Source organism: Natator depressus, chromosome 11, assembly GCF_965152275.1.
Source record: "Natator depressus isolate rNatDep1 chromosome 11, rNatDep2.hap1, whole genome shotgun sequence".
NCBI lineage: Eukaryota > Metazoa > Chordata > Testudines > Cheloniidae > Natator > Natator depressus.
In genome coordinates this window covers 42,324,739-42,347,934 of record NC_134244.1, presented here as the reverse complement: position 1 = coordinate 42,347,934, position 23,196 = coordinate 42,324,739, and the positions used below count along the sequence as shown (strand labels likewise).

At 41.3% G+C, this 23,196-nt stretch overlaps 1 long non-coding RNA gene across 1 annotated transcript in view; it reads left to right on the top strand.

Moving 5' to 3' along the window:
- Positions 1 to 15,657, top strand: part of LOC141995602 (uncharacterized) — a 217,793-nt gene extending 202,136 nt beyond the window's left edge. The window contains exon 5 of the long non-coding RNA XR_012641368.1: positions 15,295 to 15,657. This is a non-coding gene — a long non-coding RNA (uncharacterized LOC141995602). The remainder of the gene's footprint in view (positions 1 to 15,294) is intronic.
- Positions 15,658 to 23,196: the final 7,539 nt, after the last annotated feature.

The window sequence follows — 23,196 nt, the reverse complement described above, 5'->3', positions numbered from 1 at the left end:
TAAGTCGATCATGGAAACGGGAGAAGTAATTGTCCCATTTGACTTGAAAATGGCAAAGATTAAAAAAACTAACTATTCCTTTGTGATAATTCGGGAATATGATTTGTGAATGTTTTCCTGCGAGTTATTGTGGTTTGCATTACCTCAGGATATAGCCGTGGCTTATAATCCCCAAACGCAACATCATTGTGTTCATCTATGTAAGGTACTTATATGGGCACCCCTTTCTATAGTATCTGAGCACCTGACAAAAAACTGATCCTCAAAATACCTGTGAGGGAAGGCAGTGCTACTAGTCCTATTTTATACAGGCAAAACTGAGGTCCAGGTCTGAGAAACTCTATAACTTGCCCAGGGTCACAAAGGAAACCTGCAGTGGAGCAGAGATTGAACTTGGCACTGCTGAGTCCCAGGCTCAGACATGAAACACGGGACCAGCCCACCTCTCTAAGGACCTAATCTTGATCCAGAAGAAAAGTAAAAGTTGTAAGAAAAGTAATTTTGTGCAGTACTTCAGCCTTTGGGAAAGAACCCCATTTTCACCATTGGGAAGGGATCAAGTTAGACTAGGAACATTAAATAGCTGGAGAAATTCATCATGACACAATAAGAAATCATTTAATACTAGAGGAATGGACTCCATTATTAATACTTACCTGGGATAAATCTTAAACAGCTGTAAGAGTAATTTATCAACAATATCCCCAGGTCTCTTAAGCAGAAAGATAAAGAAGAATGCATTCGAATGTTAGCTTTCCATGTTTTCCACTCTCCATCTTAATGATACACTAGCCTGATCAATGAATTGAACAATGGGTTTGAGGAAAACAAAGAAAAAAGAAAGCAGATTTATTTGAAATCTCACTTTCCTCTTTCTGCAAAGTAGTGGTGACTTCCTAAAACTGAAACTCTGCTTCTCTGCTCTCTTGTGAGTGCACCGATTACAGCCAGCTTCGAGTGTTGAAATAGTGTAAGCATCTGACTAAAGCCAACAGTAAACAAGGAGATGCAGGTTTTTTACAGTAAGGACATATTGCCACAACCCTGCACTGGGGGCAATGCAGAGGTTCAGTGCCCCAAAGGAGCTCTGAGGGGGTTAGGCCTGAAGGCCCGTGGGGTGTTGGGGAGTGTGGGAGAACAATGCTATTGCATCCACTCCCCTGTGTGCCCAGTCAACTCTGCTGGCCAGTGCAGTATGATGAGGCTGTTGGCCCCACCCCCTTTTAGATGTTTGTGCCTTTTGTTGCAGATGCCGGTAGTTTTCACTTCCTCCGACACCTTCTTACCCTCTTCAGAGGGTGCCAGATAGCTGTAGGGGTGCTAGGTGTTGGTGAATTTCAGAGAAGTAGCTAAGAGCATCACTTGGTTTTCTGAAGATATTAGCAGCTGCACAGAAGCTTGGGATGTTGGTCAATCCCAGACAATCCGTGGGAATAGCTGAGCAGGGAAATAGAAAGCTTTTCAGAATTGCTGTTAAAGCAAGAGCAATGCAGGTAGCATGAAGGCCTTTGCTTGAATTGGAGGAACCCTCTACAATGGGCCTCCCATGCAGTGGTGGCAGGGATTAAGGAATACAGTGCCTAAGAACTATAAGAGAAGGGGATGACAGACCACTTCCCAAAGACATCAAAGATAAGGTGGGGTTCTGTACACTGTTGATGTGCAACATGGATTTTTCTGATTATTATTGAGAATATTTGGATTCCTAACTCAGGGCTGATAGTTTGCCATAGAAGACATTTCTCATCCAGTTCGCATATCTCTATTTTTGTACTACTTCATTTGGTAGACACTGATTCCTTTCCCTCTCCCCTAACCTTCTGCTATATTTTAAATGGTTCAAGCCCCAGCATAGCTGCCTGCACTTTACTTCTGTGATTACACAGCAGTATCCTCAATGATTTCAGCAAGAACTCACACAGCTTGGCTGAGAATGGGCCAAATTCTGCCTGGAGTGACTTCACTGGGGTTACCCGGGTGTAAAGAAGGCAAAATTTAGGCCAGAATGGTAATTGTGTACTCGAGAACAGCAGAGATAGCTCACACATTAGGCCAGAGTCAGAGGTTACATAAGATATAAATCAGTGCAAGTGACTACTGCAAATTGGTGTAAATTGCATGCTGAGAAGGGCAGTGTTGTAGCCTAACCAACAGGAAAGTTTCTTTCCCTGTACCCCAGATTCAAACCATTACTGAGTTTGTTCAAATCAGGCCATCACACTGCCCGAACCTAACCTGACTAGATTGACTTATTCCAGCCTTCAACCATGTAACGTACCATAAATGTCAATTTTATATTTGGGTTCTGTCTTTCGGGCGTGTCACATGAGTATGGTTGGCTTTAAAAAACCTGGAAGACTGAGTGGCTGATTTAAAAAATAAATTATGTTGCTATCGCTCACTAGATTCTAACAATTTTAAACGGGCCATATTTAGGGCAAATATATAATTTTTAATATTCATACTCCTAATAGTAATAATAATGTTGACTTGCTCTCTTTGCCACTTGGAATGTTCCTCTGTTATAATACTTATAGGGCACTTCTTAAAATAAAATATATATTGGTGACATGGAATCTCCTCAGAGCCAGGAGGAAATAGCATAACATTCAGCATCACAGGAATCAGCATGTCTGGTTGCCTTTGTTGAAATTTTCCATCATTGTACCATACCATATTATATTGCCCAGAAAGTTTTTATGCACCACCCCTATCAATTAATATAGTTTGAACATTCCCAACTCACCACTGGTGAAAGAAGGAGCAACTCCACTGAAGTCAGGGGAAAGTAACCTCCTTAGGCCAGCGGTGAAATTGGCCCATTGTTTTTGAACAAATATATTTTATATATATAAACTAGATACACTGACTCATAAAACTCTCCTTTTTCTGATTCCTAGTTTTCACTCCTCTGGTGATGAGCACAAGCTAAATTATACAAAGTAATATAAATCTGATGCTAGTTATGGTTAAGCTAATTGTAATACACCCTCCTGTGAATGTTAACACTTTTTGTCTCACTATACATGTAGTTACATGTACATAAATATAGGTAGATAATTTTAATCAAATGCATATTATAAAAGTTGCCTTGTGCCAAGCAGAAAGTATTTAAATATTTAGAATTGCCTCTTCCTGTAGCCCCCCCCCCCCCTCCCCTGGCCTACAGGCCAACGTTATGCTAATCCTAACATTACCTTTAGTTGTCAACCTTGCCCTGCTTTTCATGCACTTCATATGAAGGAAAGGCAAGTAGATGAGAATGAGAGACAGAATCACATAAATACCTGGAAATGTCTGAGATGAGGCACACCATAGAGAGGACAGCAACTGCCCAGTGAGCATTCAGCTTTTTCGTTTGCCTGTTTTATGGAAAGTTACATGAAAGCTCCACTTTTCACTATCAGTGCTTTGTACTAGGCGTCCTTTGCTTTTAAATGTATGCATCATCATTGCGAAATATCATATGAGACATTCATTCCACTAACAATAAATAATAACTTTAAAAGCTTTCCTGTGTGTCATATGGGCCATTGGTAGATAGGAAAATGCTGTCCTGAAAAAAACTTGTACATAGACACCAGCATATTTTGTATAAATATTTCAAATACTCTTCCCCCCCCCATACCTGCATGAAAACAGAAATGTTATAATTGCTCATTAAATAAATAGATGGACAGGCAGCAAAGGGGAGGGACAAACAGCCCTATAGACGACAGATCTGTATAGATTGTTGTTAGCATGCCAGATCTTATTACAGAACAGTGGGAGGCCTTGTACACTACGTACTAACTCTATGGGGACCACCACATTTAAAACAAGATGAAAAAATGTGATTTGAAAAACCCCACATGGGCAGTCTTCAAAGGCACAGACAGGTTCTGACTGGATTAACATTTATTGACTGTTTAAGCCTGCTTTTTTGCTTCAGGACAGAGATACATGAGTTTAATTGCAGAGGCTGTTCTGCCAACTGATCACCAGAGTGGCAACCAAAGCTTTACTAATCGGTCCTTCATTAAAGAAAAGTCTCTATTACAAAGCAAATTAAGCATGCTCTGATCCTAACCTACAGGTCCAATGGTATTACAGCAAAGTTTAAGCTGTTAGAGCACTGCAAAACTTATTAAGCTTTAGCGCTGAGATAGCACTTTTGTATTGATTTTACAATACACAGGTATTATGATTTATGGAGTGCTAGTGTCACTCTAACAAGCTGAAGGACACACAATATCATCTCCAACATCATTAAAATTCAGAAGCCTCTAGAACTAACTCATCAACCACTGTACATTGTCACACACTCTAGATCTATATTCTAGTTTTGAAATGCACTAAGCTTTTGGGGTAGTTGTCTCCTTGGATAGTTTAAACAAAAACAAACAAAAAAACAGATCAAACTTCCCATATGTGTTAAATATTAACTAGCTAATTACCTATGCCTAACTCATTTAACAAAATAGCACTGAACACTATTATTTAATACTGACCATAAAAATCAAAATGGCATTTACACCCTTCCTGTGTTACCTGTGTGTATAGATGAATAATAGTGCATTAGTTCAGATGGATCCTGCTTGAAAATAAAACCTCTTATTTCAATTGAAAAGAGCTAAATAAGAACATCATGTTATTTTATCTCACTCTATATCAGACTTGGATGAAATAACAGGTTCATAAGTCTCCTTCCTGTCACAGTCTGAAAATACCATCACCTGCCATCCCCTCCAAAGTGAACTTCTCACTTCCGTTTCCCAAGAAAAAGTCTATATGTCAATATAATGATATACAATATACACGTCTTAAAAATGAGAGAGAGGGGATAGGAAATGAGAGAAAACAGCCTGATATAAACAAAATACACAAAGGGCGTGAGGATGCTTTAGACTTGTTCACACAGTATTTGTTAAATCAAAGCCAATCTTGCAACAGACTCTGCTTTGCTTCACCTTGTAAGAGTTGTGATGCAATCTTCTAACTCCTGCAAATAACTCCAGTCTGGGGACTGCACCCACTGTAGATACCCAATCTCCCTCCCTCGCTCTCACTATTTCTCCTTTGCACTCTCCCTCTCTGGTCACATACTGTATACTGTAAATAATCATGAGCAAATTGTATAAATAGTTCTGTGATACACTGGAGACCCCTATTGGTCAGACAGTGAAAACAACAGTGTGAGCAGTTAAATGATTGAACTGCTCATATCTACTGATGCTTTGCACTTTTTGTGTACTGTAGCACTGAAAGCAACATTACTTTGCTATTTTGATGTGTAATATATACCCAGTTTTGTACAATATGTAATTGTTGATTTAGCAAACTTTTTGACTGAAACAAGTATTGGCCAGTATACGTGGCAAAAAATAGCTAAATCAAAATGTGGTGTTCCAAAACTTCACTGCAGTCAGGAGATTTCAAGAGCTATATTAAACACAGCTAAATGCAGCACTGTCATTATACAGTTACTGTCGGTATTAACCAGGATTACTATGACATCCCAACACGGGCTCAGTGCTGCAGCCATATGAGTAAGGGCTGCATGACTGAGCTTTGCTGCCAGAGCGCAAAAATCATAGCTTTGTCACTGATATTTATTGAAGAACTGTATAGGTCTGTGACTTGTGATACTTCAAAATAAATAGATGTTAAACATCAGTATGAACTGTGGATTACACTTCAGCGAAACTTTAAGATACAATTGGAATCTAAATATTCACCAACGACTGTATTCTGCCACCCTGTCTCACAGTGAGTAGTTCTTTACTGTGCAAGGAGTTCCTTTGGCATGCATGGGAATACAAAAAGGCTAAGGTATAAGTCAGTGTGAGTAAGGCCATCAGAACTGGGACACAAGTGATTTTGCACGTGATGACTTTGCATCACATAATCTTAAATGAGAGGAGGTGGCAGGAGGTGTGGGGAAAAAGAGACAGATACTTAAACCATACTATAGAGGGAATTCTCTAAAAAGTTTCTTCCCTCTTTTTAGGTGCTTGCCACTCTATTGATCAGGGTAATACTAGTTTAATAGGTTGGGGCCTGATTCTACTTCTATTTAAGTTAATGGGAGTTTTGCCATTGACCTCAAGGGAGCAGAAGCAGGCTCTTAATGACTTAATGTAATCATCATTTTAATGGGTGAAGATTTGCACGTACACACTTCCTGATAATGAAAAAATTTGCCATATATACATGCACAGACAAAAAATAACAACCCCCGTGTCAAGGTCAAAATGTACTCCTGAACGTGGACCATATTAGAATACACACACTACACAATTTTAGTTTTGGTTGCCTCTTTAAGAGAAGCAAACCCTGAAATGCCAAATAAAAATATTTTTGTATTTTTCCTCTATATTTATAGTACTACAGCTTCTACTGCCTTACCTCTCTTCTGGACTAGCAAAGCAAAGTTAATGTTCTTTCAGCTGATGGGATGGATATTTTAGTAGAGACGCAACTTCCGCATTCTCTTACTGGTATCTAAACTCAGAAAACCATTCTTCCTTTTTATATCCTGGATGCTGTAATTTTCTAAACAACGCTGCTGCAAGTTTATGAAGTGGAAGAATATTTATAGCTATTTGAACTGAATGAATTTTTGAGTGGATGAAATAATTTACCTTTATAAACCTCTGTTTTTGTTAATGTACCTTACAGCACTAAGAAATCAATAGTTAGAGATAGAATCCCTGACCCGGGACTCTGTGTAGTCATTTACACCCGTGCTACCACATCAGCCACCCAGCCTTCTTGCACTGGTGGGACTTACTGTACAAGGCAACATAGGGCAGTTGAGATTTGGGCCCATTCTTTTTAATGAATACTGTGCAAGATACAAAGTACTATTTTAGAATAATTTTTCTTTCTTTTTACATACATTTATCACTGGTTACCGTATTTATTACCATTGCTGTTTTTACAAAATGTTGTCTGTTTACAAGATGTGCACTTCAATCCTAGTCAAAATACAATAATCTAGTTGTACTGCAACTTCTGGCTGTTATGCATGCATAGCTTCCATTGTAGGCCATGGACTATCTCATGTGAAAAGACTGCAAGATCAAGCTAAGCGCATGGCTCGGCTTATTATTAAGAGTTCTTTACCATTGTACTGAATGAATGCCAAGATGTTCTGTGTTAATAGAGCCTTTCTATACACTGTGTGCTCCTGTTGATGCATACCTCTGACATACATTTTTTACCAAAAATCTGACTTACCTGAACATTTCTTTTAGCTTTCAATACATTTGAAAATTCTAACACCAAATATTTCCGAGATCTTTTTTTTCTAAACAAACTAAGCAATTGTATTATATGTCATCATTAAGATGGTTTTGATAGCAAATCCACTGCAATACATTTTGCTCTAGACCATGTTTCTAGACCAAAGCCATTTGCCAACTAGCTAACCACCTCAGCATAAACGCTGGAGTGCTCCTGCTGGGTCCTGGAAATCCTGCTTGTCTGCAAGTGCACAATATACAAGGAAAATCTCCATAAACCTCAGTGCCACAGTTGAATACAAACACTCCTCAGGTCCTGCTGTGACTTGGCATACCCCATTGGACAGCTGGAAACTGAGAAGAAAGGAGCTGCTGCCAATAACATGTTACAAGGGATTTTCAATGCAAAGTTTCCTGGAAACAGGCAGCAACTGACATTATTATTTTCTAGAGGATATTGATAATGATATATGGGATATATACAATGATGCAGTGTTGTATTTGATATATACCGGACATGATATATAGTAAAGCATCATGCCAGTCAGTGCTTACCTGACACCATTTGTATGCTCAAGCAATGAATTAGGCAGTGAAAAATATGAATACAATTCACCCGAGCCTTATGTTTTGCCTAATATAATTCTGGAAATCAGTATTGCCCTAAATGACATTTTATTATGTGTATCAATAAGATTTAGCATACGAGGGTCTAACACCTTTGCAGCTGCAGTGTACTGTGGCTAGATTGCACACAGTAACTCTTTCTTTTTGTCTTGGAGCCATTTGCAGTGAAATGCTACCAGCGATCATTAAAAAAAGATTGCTCACTTTATGTAGCTTGAATATATGAAATGGTACTTATCTGCATTCCACTGTAAAGAATGCTTGAAAGACAATTCAAAGATATAAATGAAACTGAGCGAAATCAGGGATCCACACACTCCATAACCATTAGTCTACTGTAATATAATTTTAAATGCAAAGAGGCTACATTTTCTAATTCTAGCTAAAAGCCCTGCATGCTGTATGTGTTATAATAAATTCATGCAATAAAAACAGGTACACTTTATCCCATAAAGAAGCTTATTAACCAGACTGCTAGTGCTGCAAAATCCAGCATACAGTAAACAATACTTTTTTCTGTTAGAATAATGATGCATAGTTTATTCTTTGATACTGTGCAGCACTTGGGGACCACATCCATTTACCAAAATAATACCAAATTAGTACTGTAAATATTGAAATCAGACCTTTCAGACTAACCAGTGGCCTAATTTTCTCTTCAATCTGCTCTTAATCTCAATTCATCAATAACGCTGCCTTATTATAGGACTTTGACAGCAAGCTAGGGCTTTTGATAAATTATACATCTCAAGCCAGATTTAAAATTTGAAGCTCAAGTGCTAATTATCTGTACAGGCCTAGTTAATAACGAGATTTCTTGTTAAGTATCTGATCACAGCATGGGCATCATTTGTCAAGAACCTCAAGTCTACCTTGGAGACTAGCTCTTCGAATTCTCCCTTGCCTACCATATGTAAAATTGGGATCTTTGTTTCTATAATAACCTTTTATTAGGAAGCTGACATAATGATTAAGTTCGTTGTAGACACATACAATGAATTAGACAATTACCCTTGCTGCTTTAAACTACTCAGGCTCCTAGCAAGACAAAATAATTAATATTGAATTTTAATTTGATGTGTTCCACATTTAAACCCCAATTTGCAAAGTACACCTGGAAAGCTGCCGCTGTTTTCTTGCAGTTTGTGCTGATGAAATAAAGGCTCCTGCAGTTTGAATGTAAAAGCACAGAAGGCATGATGCACCACAATCACTTCTCAGTGGAGCAAAGAATTTTCTAGCATTAATGGGAAAGGTAATTACCTAGGTCTAACTTTATAGCCTTTTCTCTAATGAAACTATAATCTCCCAGGCCTACATAGTTTAAGCATTTACATGATTTTAACGATTTCACTGCTGTAACGGTTGTCACGCAGTCCTTTAAAAACTCAGTGCCTTAAAGATGCTAATTATATTTCTATATTTTTATTATTGAAATAAAAATGGATTGAGTGAAGTGAGAGAATTATAATAAAAACCGCCAGGTGCTGAGCAAAAGAAAACCAAAAAAACACTGATGCTTGCTTGTAGGGGAAAAAAAGGCCCAAGAGCTTTCATGACTGTACCTGTTAACTATGGTAAGTGGTTTAATTCCTTTGAGCTTTACTACTGTGGCTAAACTCAATGCACTCTGAGGGCCTTACCCACTCCAAATTCAGGCAAAACTCCCAATGGGCCAAATCAGGCAGTCCTTCCCTTATTAAAAAACAAACTGACTGTTTTCTAGAATAATCACCTACAATATGGCTATTGTAAGGTGCAATGATGGACCAGTGCTGAATATTGTGGTACTTATTATAATGGTTGCTCTGTCCTTGCAGGCAAAATTTCCACTGATGTCAGCAAGAGTTTTTCCTGTATCAGGATGAGGTAAGCTCTCTAGGATCTGATGAAGTGGGAAGTTGCCTGAGGAAGGTCTTCAGGATTGAATGGGCCATTAAGTCACAAAGTGTATTCTCATGTCCTGTAATGTGAATGCAACATTTGCAACTATGCAATTAAAGATAGCATAAGGGTCTCCAGACTTCAGAATCTTGGCTCATTGTCTGTAGGGACTGGGAAGGGATTGCCACTTATCTTACATCATCAACCATTCTTGGCCCATTGCAGGACTAATGTTCCTTCTGCACCTTTCCACTGGCTTCTCTCTTTATCATGATGAAAGATTTGGCTGGAATTTCAGCCTCACTTCAGATGAACATGCAGGCTGGTGAGGGAATGGTATTATTAGCAAAGTTTGCCTCCTCAGCAAACTCACTGCCCAGATGGGACCTGCCAGCACCTGCCACCCCCTCTGGCTTTCTCTGGGGTTTTTACTCTGATTGGTTGTTACTGTAGTTTCTCTAGCCTTCAGGTGAGAGTGCGGCATTCAACAGTTTATGGAGGTCAACCCAATTTAATCTTAGCCTTTTATCTGTATTTGAGAGCCTCGGGATGTTTGGGGCTCTAAATGAACAAAGTAGTCACGATTCCAAACTCTATGTCAAAACTAATGTGATATTTATCATCATGGCACAGCATTAGTCTTTTAATCATTCATATACCAGCTAAAGATGGGACTCAGGTACAAAGTTTGAGTCCGTTTCAAGATATGAGTTTCCCCAAAGTACAGATCTCTTCAGGCCCATCGCTAACGCAAACAATCTTGTGGTTTTTACCAGTGTAAAACCATCTTAAAATGACAAATATAAATGAAGAAACCAAGTGCAACTATACCAGCCACTGTATCTGTGCTAATGGAAATGTGAGTCTGAGGGCTATTTATCACTGAATTTTTCTAAAATATCACAGGGACAGAAATGCAATGGAACGGAGTATAAAGAAGGTATACCTTTTGCATTATTTGATTTTTTTACACATTCTGAAAAGTAGATCAGGGCTCTGTTACTTACTGTAATGGTGTATGTACTACCCTTTTACAAGGGCTACAAGGTAAGTATGGCCCTGGTCCCATTTCATTCCATTTCAAGGGCATTCTGGGGGATATAGACTGATGGGGCCATGTGACTGCAGGCTGAGTGTATATAAGGCAAGATTCTTGTCAAGGCAAGACCTTGGGGAGAGCTCTTAATCAAGTGAGCTAGAGAAGCATGGGGGTAGCAGCTGTGAAGTGAGCGAAGGAAGAGGTTGTAGATGAAGCAGCATAGAGGGCTTGGGAAAGGAACTGAGCTCTAGCTTCCTGCTTTGGGTCTGATGGTTGGTGCTACTAGAGAGGATGAGAGAAAGTCCCCATCATAACTTCTGTATTAACAAGAGGAAGACTAGAAAAGACCCTCAGAAAAACAATAATTAAACTAGTTCGCCGCTGCTATTGAGCCCTGCATCCAAAGAGGTGAAAGAAGGACCTGTCTAGCCTGGGAACGGTCAAGGACATTGTTTTGCCTTTTCTTTGGACTCAGGTTGAACCCCAGATGGGCCAAAGCACTAAAACCACAACAACTACCCAACACAAAAGGGCCACTGCAGACAATGGGCAAATGAGGCATAATTACATCTGATGGTGGGGAGGTAATATTTTATATTTACCAATCTCTGTTTCTCCTCTTCTATTTAATTCTAGCACATTTCCTTTCACATGGAAGGGATGTTTGTGCTACATTCAGGCCAACTGAAACCATGGGGAGTAAGGGGGGCTTTCCAGGGGGAAACAGAAACACAAGGTTAGCTTTGAAAATGGGTATCTCCCCTTACCTTCGCTGACATGTTGCAGAGACAACACATATGCCACGCTAGCGGATAACCTTTATAGTCACAATTTCATCCATTCCCAGTGCAGTGATTCCAGAGTTCCCTGACGCATCAGTTAGGTGTGCCACAGGCTGTATTACCTCTTCGGACTGACTACCTTGAGATAGATGGGACGCACAGATGGATGATGATCGATATCCTCCTAGGTGCAATCCTGGCTGATGTGCAACTACCTGTCCCCAGCCCTATGATGTGTCCTCCAGAAAGTCCTGGGACGAGAAGGATAGTGGTGTAGGTTTACCTGAACTCCTTTGTCTGCAGTAAGGATGATATCTGTGCAGGAAGGGTAACAATCTAGCCCTATATAAATGGATGGTAACCCTTCCTAGAGGGTTAAGCAGTTTGTTTTTCTCATTCTCTTCTGTCATGTCATGCCAGCCACAGAACCCCCTGACTGGAAGGGTCTGAGAGCTCCACATTACCCTGGTTACTTGGATCATTCTACACTTAAATTAAAATCTCCTCCTCCCTAAGATCTGGCCCAAGTCATTCAGCTGGATGCTTGGGTACTCCCTGGAGAATGTAGGCGAGAGATCTCTGAGTGTGCAGTGTGTGAGTGGAAATGGAGTTACTCCACAGCCACTATTCCTGCCTAGTGGCTATAGAAGTCACTGCAGCTCTGGTCCTCCCACCCTTCCCTGAGGGAGGAGGACTAGAGGAGCTACACAGTGATTGATCTTCTGGCTCTCTCCCCTCCTCCCTAGCCCACCAGCAAACCTCCCGGGTGTAATAGAGTACAGGGAGCTGGGCTCCATTACATGTCTGGCCTCCCCAGACCTTATCCCCCGGTATGTTACCAGAAGGCCGTCTGCACCCTTAGATGAGGGATCGGATTTATTCCTGAGGGCAGAATTGTGCCATCAGATGTGTCCCAGTTTTTCTTGGTGTATAAAACACACACAAACCTACCTGCCACTCAGTGGCTTGTGTTTTGATTTGATGTATTTAAGTATCATGTTAGCCATGATTGACTCCCAGCAGTGCTGAAGGACAGCTTTACATCTTGTATGCATTCCAGGTGGTGGTTTGGGAAAAAGTGGATTTGATTTGTCTAGGAAAAGGTGTTCAGCTCAGTGTCCAAAAAACTGAAATGGAAATGCTTCTGGCCACTAACTCGTAAGGGAGGTGTGTCTCAGGTATCCAGGTTAACCCCTCCTTGGGGGTACTGCTAGTAGATGCTGGTTCAAGACCATTTGGGTTGTTTTTCTCTCACAGGCTGAAATGTACAATGGTCCTTTGTTTTCCAGTGTCTCTCTCTGTTTCTGGATTCATATTGTTGCCCCTTCTTTCAACACCAATATTCTGTTACTGGCACCAGTGTTGGCCGTTGGCAAACTAGCAACAAATGTCTGGTACGCTGCAAATTGGCTTCCCAATGAAGTAGAAATCAGCGATGTGGAGCCTGGGTATATTCGCGGTGTCACTTGTGTTATTTACACTCACGAGACCTAGAACAGAGACATTCACAAACAGCATGCAGGCAATCCTTTCTTCCTGAAATCTTAGTCCGCACAGCAATGCCTGGCTCACAGGATCTCTCTTTCTCAACAATTGCCTCCACATATGCAGAATAAGACAGTCTGACACAGCTTCTCTACAAGAACCATTACATAGCAAAACTACCATGAACACAGCATTTCTGCAAAGACTAAAAACTTGCTTCCACACTAAAAGAAAGAATTCTAAGACTGTGTAGCAGCACCATCTGGTGACTTCTGTCATAACAATATTTACTGTAATAAATTTATAATATGAGCAAAATCATATAACTTTATCTTCCAGTTTCTGACAAAGGCCACTGATTCCTGGCATTGACCTTCGCAAGCTCCTGGTATGCCTATAACACACCTCCCGTCCACATATACAACACCTAGCAACAGCAAAGAGGCATTGGCACCATCACTGTAATTGCACTTGCTTTGAGCCAATCTAGTCACTTTTTGCCTCCGTCACTGTGTCAGTGTACCATTGCAATGCTGGTACGGGCAGGAAGTGTTGCAGCTGTAGAATTAGTCCTCCCAGTACAGTTCCACGCTGCTCCTGCTCACAACGAAACTTTCTAAGGATAAGGATAGTTAAGTTCTGGAATCGGTTATCAGGGTAGGTAATGGAATCCCTGTCACTGGAGATTTTTAAGAGCAGGTTAGATGAACACCCATTAGGAATGTTCTAGGTTTACTTGGTCCTGCCTCAGCAAAGGGAGATGGACTAGTTGACCTCTCAAGGTCATTTCTATGCTTCTCTGTAAATGCCCTTTTCCATATAGTTCTAATATATGTCAAAAATACAATAGACCAAATTCTGCTCCCTGTGCACCGATGTAAATCCAGAGCAGCTCCACTGACTTCAGTGAGGAATCTGCTTTTATATTGACGCAACTGAGTAGAATTTGACCCAGTGGGCCTGGTTCATCTTTCTTGTAAAATAATTGAGAAGAGATTCATTTGGCCCATTGGATGGCTTTGAAGAAAATGATGCTGCCTTGCTTAGTACACTTCAGCCTGTTACTACTTTAACAGTTTTGTCACAGATCACATATAAAGTCAGCATAACACCTGAATTACACTGCTACTGACTAAGGCTCTTCACAAAAGAAAGAAGGTGGATTGACTTACTAACTGGTGCAGTAATTAATCTCCAAGAAGGTGGAAGATACAGCATTAAATTGGAGCTCGGGTTACAGAGATGAAATCAAATGAACAAGTTCAGTGTCTTTAATATCTTAACACTTACTCCACAAGCTGTCCAAGTACATGGGGACTTAATTAATTCTGAGATTCCCTGATCAGCTGTAGAAAAAAAGACAAAACACAGTGTATGTCAAAAGAGTCCTAATCAGATTGACCTGCTGTGTGATACCAGAATAATCAGTGTACTGTAAGTGTATAGAATGGATGATACAGTGTGTCTGAGTCAGAACATGCTAAAATATTGAGCTAAACTGCAAGTTCCTACAGAGAGAAGTGTGTTTGAAGGCATGTGAAGAGGACTTAAATGGTCAATTTAAAAAAGGAAAAATATTTGCCATCACATCTAAAAATTAAAATGAGCTTCTGGCAAAATGCATGAGAAGCCACCACTTTCCTGGCTTGTACAAGTTATTCATTCAAATAACGTAACAAGGTTCCCTGCTGCACCCCTCCCCCTCCAATTTAGCCCTTTCTGCATATGGCAAGGGTATATGGAATATGTAAAACTGCGAGACCTTCAACCTAGAGCATAATGCCCTGCCATGTGAGGGATGGGAAGACCTCTCGCCTCATTACAGATATGTGTATTTATCTTGTTTATGGTTGGACAGCAAATGTGCCCCTCGCGCAGCCCAGTGTGCAGGCAGCCCAGCAACAGCAAAATGCACTTTTGTGTATGGGATCTGAGTTCAGTTCTTCTCTTCTGGCGCAGGCAGAGTTTAGGGGTGCTATGGGAATGCTCAGAATCTTGAGTTTCCTGTCTAATGATGCTCTCTGCCTGGCTGAAGGAACAGTATTCATGGGCTTTTGGAGGTGCTGCAGCCAGAGACAACATCACTGCAGCCTGGGGCCTTTGAAGGAGCGGAGAGTAAAGAAGACAGGGGAAGGAAGAGGAATGGGGCATTCAATACTCTCTTCCCTGTACAGCAATCTGGCTTTTATTGTTATTCTTTATTATTTATTATTATTCCAATTAATTTGGGGATGGGTTTTTTTATTTCCAGCCCTGCATGGACACTGTCTCCCACCCCATTACCTTACAGCCGGAGTGTCAGGGGATGGATGGCAGATGGGCCTATAGCCAGGAGTGATTGGATTCATCAAGGACGGGAGTCACTATGTTTGTAGAGCAGCTGGCACAACGGGGCCTCCTCGGCACTACTGCAATACAAATAACTGTAAACCTGCACAATCTGTTCCCCAAGTAGGCCAGCAGTAACTAGTGGTCAACTATCTGACTGCAGAGGTCAAGAGACTTGACCTTTCCCCTATTGCCGTAAGGAGATCATCCGTCTGTCAAGCTGTCTAGAGTAGCTCATGAACGTGAATGCCAACCTCAGAGCAGACTGTTACAGACCACGGCACAAACCCCAAACTGGTTGATTGTTTTATAAGTAGATTTCACCAATCAAGTTACAAGTGTGAGCTCCTAAAGCACTATAGTGTTGGGTAAAATCTGTTTCTGACCTGTTTTATGTAATGTCCATCTTGGATTTGTAAAAGGACAGCTAAGCCTCCATTTTGGATACCCTTCTCCTCAGATGATTTAGTGCCTTTCAGCCTTTTTCAAATTAAAGTGGAAAAAGGTCAGGGCAGTTAGTCATGTGACAGCCCTAATCTGCCTAGCAACTGCAGGTTATTTAGTGAGGGGCACGCCCGTCACGCAGGGCTGTCCATCTGAATGGCAGCAAGTGTCCCACACAGTTCAGCTAGCTGCGAGGAGCCCCAGAGGGACCAGGACTCATAGGACTTTGGATTCTTGGTCTCTATTAACATACTTGCACTCAACTGCTACACACCATTAGTGAGCACATACTTGCACTGAACTACGAGGTCAAGCAGAGACCGCGTGGGCAAGCACTGAAGACCTACCTGCAGAAGAAGATCTGCCCAAGAGGGAGAAGACCTGCCCAGAGGACCTGTCCAGAGGGAGAAGAATACCCAGTTCCTGAGTTCCTGTTTGGTGTCCAGCGCCCCTGATTTTCACCACTATCCCTGTCGGTATCCTGAGTCTTCGTCACTGTGTCCCTGTCTTCAGGACATGGTATTGTAATACCCATTGTGGTTTTCCTCTGTTTTACATTCATAGGTTAAGGGGGTTTAAGGGCTCTGAGCATTCCGTTCTGGTAAGCGTTAACAACTGTGTGTGTCTTGCTTATGTTGTTTATTGTCTGAAGAGGTCCTTGTCTAGTTTACTGAGTAGTGGCATAATAAATATTTGTATGTTACATCTTATTCTGCCTCTGTCTTAATAAATCACCCGATGATAGATGCGGGAGGTGGTGGGATCTGCAGTCAGCCCATGTTCTGATCTGTGTAGACCATAGTTAAACTGTTTTGGGCTAACAATAGCAGCCTTAACATGGAGTCACAGATAGTGCCCTTGGGCACTCTGGTCTATCTTGCCTCCCAGGCAAGCATGCCTTTGTGATGTATGGTCCCTTACACCAAAAATCACAACAATATTCAAGTTACTCTCAGTCCCAAAGGACCAGTCACTTACCCCAAGTCAGTTGTACCTCCGATCTCAAACCAAAGAAAACGCTTGGAGCCAATCCTATAATATTGCCAACTAAAGATTTATTAACTAAGAAAAAGAAATGAGAGTTATTTACAAGGTTAAAGCAGGTAAACGTATACACACAAATAAGATAGTCTTAGGTTCCAAAAGGTAATAGTAGCTGCTATAATATGCAAGCTCTGTATGTCCTTTAGGGCTAACCCAAGCTATGCAGCTTGGGGAATCCATTGCTTATGCCCCCTCTGAATTCCATTATAGTGATGACAATTCTTCCTTGACACAGATTTTTAGGCCTTTTCCCCTGAGTTCAAGTAGTGATAGGAGAAGGGCTTGTGCGTGTATCTTCTTCGTGGGTGTCAGAGAAGCATTCAGCAAAGTCTTTTGTCCACCAGTGTTCCACAGTGGCTTGTCTGGTGTCTATAGAACTTCTTTTGTTGGGCAAGAGATGACACCTCTTGTGGTAAATTAGCATTTCAGACTAGGGAATGCTTCTCTCCTGACTGTGGGGTTTTACAGTTTTAGCAAACACTTTTATATTACATTTAAATCTTACCTTGAACAATGGGACACAGATATTATAAGTATGATTAACACATGCAGCATCCTACAAGCATTTCATAAAGTCTAAACACTCAACACACTCTTATAACTCTAATATCTATTTTAACAATGCTAACACACAGGTGAGCCAGACTAGTTTCCAGCTGTGCATTTGTCTGTGTTCAGTGAAGCCTTAGCATGTGCTGGCACTGGCTCTGTCTGCATCACAGCATCACTAGTGCGACGAGAGACTCTACTATTGCGCTAAGTGAAGCAAAAAAAACTTCTCTGCCATCACAGCTGCTAAACCTTCTCCAAACTGTAATGAACTGGCCTTGTCTTGGTTGAAAGCCTGAGTGATACATCCCAGATACTGGCAGATTTTGAATGATGTCACTGCTTGCTCCACGATCTGGCCTTGAACAAAAAGGTTGGAGAGCTTGGGGCAGATCCTCAGCTGGTGTAAATTGTCATTGACTTCAGTACACCAGTTGGGGATCCGCCCCATTATCTGTGTATTGTGTTGGTTTCTTTAGGACTGTGCAGGGTATTGTTTTTCTACAGAGGCTGTTAACTTCATTTCTCTGAAGGAATTGTTAGCTACCATTAGCATTGGGCTCAATTGATCTCTGCTGAATTTTATCAGCCAGCATGGAAATACGTCTGTTCTACAGGTCATGGCTCATATAGTTCTCAGGACTCTGTTTTATTGAATGGGATCAAATTCAAACAGTGGCTGGCTCATGCTTTCTGGTTCTGTTTGGAATACTCTGTCTGAGTCCATCTTACATTCAGTTAATCTTTTCTGTGACATACAACAAAAACTATTCACTGGTCAGTAGAGCTGGTCAGAAATTGTTTCTGAGAAACATTTTTTCCCCCATTGGAAAACACCAGTTCATCAAAACTGCAAGTTTTCACTGGAAAGGGTTGGTTGTGATGATTTTTTTTACTTGGATTTTTAAAAAAAATCAAAATTGTCAAATTTCAACATTTCAGGTCCAGTTTTCCTTTTGAAAATGACTCTTCATTTTGAAATTTAAGCTAATTATAGTAAAAAAATAATAATAATAATAAAAAAGACTGATTCGCTCCTTGCTTGTTCATAACAGCTTTGCCAAGCACAGGTCTGCAGTGGTAACAGCACAGGAGATCTCTTCTCTTCCTTTATGGTGATGGCACAGTCTGTAAGAAGTGTCTCTGCTGTTGGCTGATGGCATTGGAGTTGGAATTGGTCTTCCACCATTAGCAGCTTGGTATTCTACCTATTAATTTGACTTGATGCATCTGCTCTTCATGGTCTGAGGGTGAGGAGGCAGATTCAGGGCCAAGGTTTGAATGATTACAGTCATTGGGGTCACAATTCTCTGGCTATTTGTTAGCACATAGCCCCTGGAGCTGAGCAGTTTGCTTCTTTGATGCATGCTGAAAGCGTTATCAGTTCAAGAGCCTTTTCAGGCTAACCTGCTCAGTTGATTTTTATTTTTCCTAGGAAAGATGGGGTAGAAGGCCATTCTTTCTGCCTGGATTAGGAGGTGGTCAGGCCAGAAGAGCAGTATTATAATGTCCTCTGCCAGGTTGAAGATCTAATACAGCGTGTGGCTGAGTATGTGCCCAGAATCTCATTACTTCCACTCAGGACAAGAGTTCAAGTGCTAGCAGATCCTTGGCGCACTCTATCTATTCTCTCTCATATAAGTTATGGCCACATACCAACACACCATTTATATTGCTCTCAATTTGGCCCACTGTACTTTTTTTACACTGTCTTGTACTAATTTTTATACTTGCCAAAATAACAAAAGCAATCTTATGGGGGCTCTCAGCGCTGTACTCTGGATATATATTTCACATAATTTTTCACATATACAATTATTCCTGGCTCAGACAAGCATCCATAGTATTATACAACTTACATGGCTAAGGAAGACACAGGAAGGCTCTGCAGTGTTCTGAAATAGGGACCACAAAGGGGTCTTAATATTTTTTTCTTAGTGCTTTTCTTCCGACAGCAGCCATATAGAGCAGTACAGATCACACAGCACCACACAGGGATCTTTGTTTAACCCGAGGTGAGTGTTCCATTACTCATTGTATTGTATCTTCTATGATCCATGCACATTTGTTTCCTTGATCCATATACGGTACACGAGCGTACTAAACAATTCTCTCTCCTCACTTACGTGCCGCTGCGAGAGATCAGATGGATATTTATTGTCAGGCAGGAGAAAGAGGTTGACATTTTAGAAGTAAAATTGTCCTGTTGCACTTGTTGACAAAATGAGAGGCCAAATTCATTCTTGTTGTGACTCCAGTGACTTCAGTAGTGTTACTCCAGGAATTAATTTGGCCCAATATATTTTAGTTGCTTTTATACTATAGAAATTGCTACGAGAATAATAGTTTATGTTAAACAACTAGAGCTATGATGCTCTGAACTTGTTTAAATTGTGACTGAATTAAATAAAAAAATGCATGCACTGGTTGTTCCACAGGAAGCAGAGTGGGAGATGCTCTCGACCATCAATGTCTCTTCTTTTGCCAAAGACACATCTACTGATCCTTTACTCATTAGACAAAGCCTTTTAATGGCAATAAGGGAGACAGCTAGAGGCCAAAGAGGAGCAGCTTGCTGTTCAGAAGGAAACCTAAACTTTTAAAGCTTAAAATAACTAATACTTTATACTTCATGAGCAAATTAAATGTCAGAATTAAGTGTAGTTCTTAGACTCCAAGGAGGTCTACCGTTTCTTTAGAACTGTTGCAGGGTACCAGACAGGAGGGATGCTGGAGAAGCTTCTAGACAGAAGCTCTAAAGGAAAGGAGAGAGCGTACCATGAGAAACAGTACTGCTTTCCTTATTCTATCAGGATTGCCACACCTGACCATCCTAAAGTCATGGGTCGGGTGTTCTTCCCTGCCTTCTCCCTCCCCCCCAAAGAAAACTAGATTTTTAAAAATAATAACTGTGGGGTTATTTTTCTTTGCCTTCTGGTTTCTGAGGCTTCAGGGTACACTTGGGTCACATTTTCAAGCTTTTAAGATGAGATTCTCATGTAATCACTTGACTCCAGGAGCTGGGGCTCCAACAAAAGCGCCGAAAAACTTAAGACTCTCAGTAAGAGTCATGAGTTGGCAATGTTGTTCTGAAACATTTTCGATGTTACAAACATGACCCTGATTCTCTATCTCTGTCACAGGACGAAGACCTTGCAATTTGTTCTTCATCCGTAACCCTTGAGAATGACAGAATCTTTCTCCCATTTGAGGGAGACTCTGCAAGCTCTTCTGCTGTGCATGTTGCCAGGGTCAAGGATATTAGTGCAGTGGGCCTGCCTTTCTTGAAGAAGAGAAGCTGATAAAGAAGGAAAACTCTTCTCCTGATGAGTAAGCAGGTACACAAATCGGTTAGAAGTATCCATCGGTGAAAAGGAGAAGAAGGTTGGCATGCAGAGAGAGGAGCAATAAGAGAGGCTATAGACAGAGTGAGAATGGAATGTTAATGAGGAACTGCAATATGCAGCATCCATTCTGCCCAGTGCTACCTCAGTGGAAGCCAAGATGTCCAGACTGTAGTGGTTAGTAGATGTTGTGATAGGCAGGGCCTTTCTTGGAGTCACACTCAGGTAGCTTCAGAGCCCTTTCCCCCTTTCAAAGGTCTTTTGGGGCTTCAATAAGTCTTTGTGGGTGGCAGAAGCTTGCCAGCTGTTTCCTTCTCAGTTCCCCTGTAACAAAAGTCAGCTTCTTCTGAGCTACAGCACCTTTTCTCCTGGCTGTCGCCCCTTCCGGTGACTGACTTTCCTTTTTAAGCTTGCTTCCTCCAGTGGGGCAGGCTCTGCAGGTGTCTATATTTGGTAGGGATTGAGTTTACAGGAGCACATTAGCCTTCTCCTGACTGTTATGAGGGTGTGCTCCATCACAGATGTAATATTTTCTAGACTAGGCTTCAACTTTGTACTCTTGATGTAGAGTACTCCTCTGCTTGTGACATGCACACTGATAGAGTATTCCTGAAGCCTGTCTGGAGTCATTAGGCCCTTGACTTGATGCAGTTTGCATCCATGTGGAGATGGTGTCCTTTCATTGTCTGCCTTATTCCACCTGTGTCTGGAAATGAAATTGATTTTCTGAGCTTTTCACTTGGATGAGAGTGCCAGAAGTTTTCCATCTGAGGAGTACTGTGGGATTAATTTTTCTATGGGCTCACATTCCATTTTATCTGCTCCAAAGATGCAATATCAAGGGTTGAAGGATAGTGTCCCCAGTTGAGACAATCATTGAATCAATGTTATTGCTACTACGAAGGCTAGGGTCAGGATATAAAGAAAAGCTGATTGAAAGGGTTAAGTAGAATGTTAGGCAAAGGCCTCTAACTATGTGAGGATCGAGTCTTGAGGGACTCTGTGCTCCTTGTTGTATTCAGGGCAAAGTGCTACGTGGGTGGGAGCCAAAGGGTTTGTCAAGCTGAGAACACTGTACTGCGTAGGAGGCAGCCACTAGTATTATACGTTCATAGTATTGGCTGCAAGGCCATCCTGCTGCTCTGTAGAATCGAGGGGCTGGTTGAAGAATTTGTTGGACCAGACCAGACCACTTAATGGTTCCAGATCTTGGAATATGCTCTGGAGGTGAAGGGTTTTCTGGCTGTGAGGAGAGGTTCATTTTCCTCTTCAATAGCTAGTTGCTAGGTTCAGGTTCCTTGGGACCAAATGTCAGAGGGGACACTGGCTGAGAAAACCTTGCTGGTGTGGAAGGAACTCTGGGGTTTCCGTCAACAAACAGACCAGTTAGGAGAGCCAGGGACTTCTTTGCCAGTGAAGTACCAAGGTCTGTCCTACATTTTCCAGCCTAACAAGACAGTGTGGGCCAGCAAATAGTGCACCGGACTAAAAGTCTGGAGACCTAGCACAGTGATGCTGACCTGATGTGACCTTGGACAAGCCATTTCTCCTTTGGATCATCAATTTGCCAATCTGTAACATGAAGGAAATTATGCTTGCCAGCTTCTTATAAAAAGTGCTGAGATCTAGGAATGTGAAGACAAATTATTGTAAGGAGGAAATGGATAGAAAAAGAGGCTTGACTGAACTTGGGAAAGAGTATCCATTGTCTTTTTAACGTGGAGAAATAGCTTTACATATAGTATTCATCCATTATGTGAAAAGGTGTATTTGTGAACTGCCTAACACTTCAGGTATGTGCCATGGAACACTGAATTGTTCGTGAATCATTCTATTAGGGTACCTCTTCACATTCAGGGTAGTTTTATATTCATGACCATCAGTGTTATAAGGGGTTTCTCTGGCCATACAGGGCTTTCTGGAATAGACTATTTCCCTTGGGTTCCCTCTGTCCAATTTGTTGTGAGACAGTGGCAATATCATCTGACATCATGGAGCACTCTTGATTCTCCAAGACCTCTTGGAGCTGTTGTCAGGTTGGATGGACTGATTTCCATTCTAGAAAGTGTATGCTGTCACGCTGCCTTGCTGGGGATGAGATGCCTTCAAATAAGTAGTATCCCATGTTGTCTCCCTGTTCTCCAAGAGTGGACTCTGATATGAGGGTTACTCTGCAGTGAAGCTGGAGAGATACCCTTCTCTTCAGCCATCTATCAAAAGAGAAGTTGTCGTCTTCCTTAGGCACTGTCCATGTATTTGTAACTCTTCAGCCACTTGGTAAGGATAAATCTCTGCAGCTCTCCTGTATGCTATGGGGCCATTGGTAGAAGAGATCATCCTCTTAAGGATGCTTAATGGTCTGGTAGTGGATCTCCTGTGTGAGTATATCTAGGTAATCATAGCTTAGCATTTTATTAATCACTCCTAATAGAGACGGACTATTC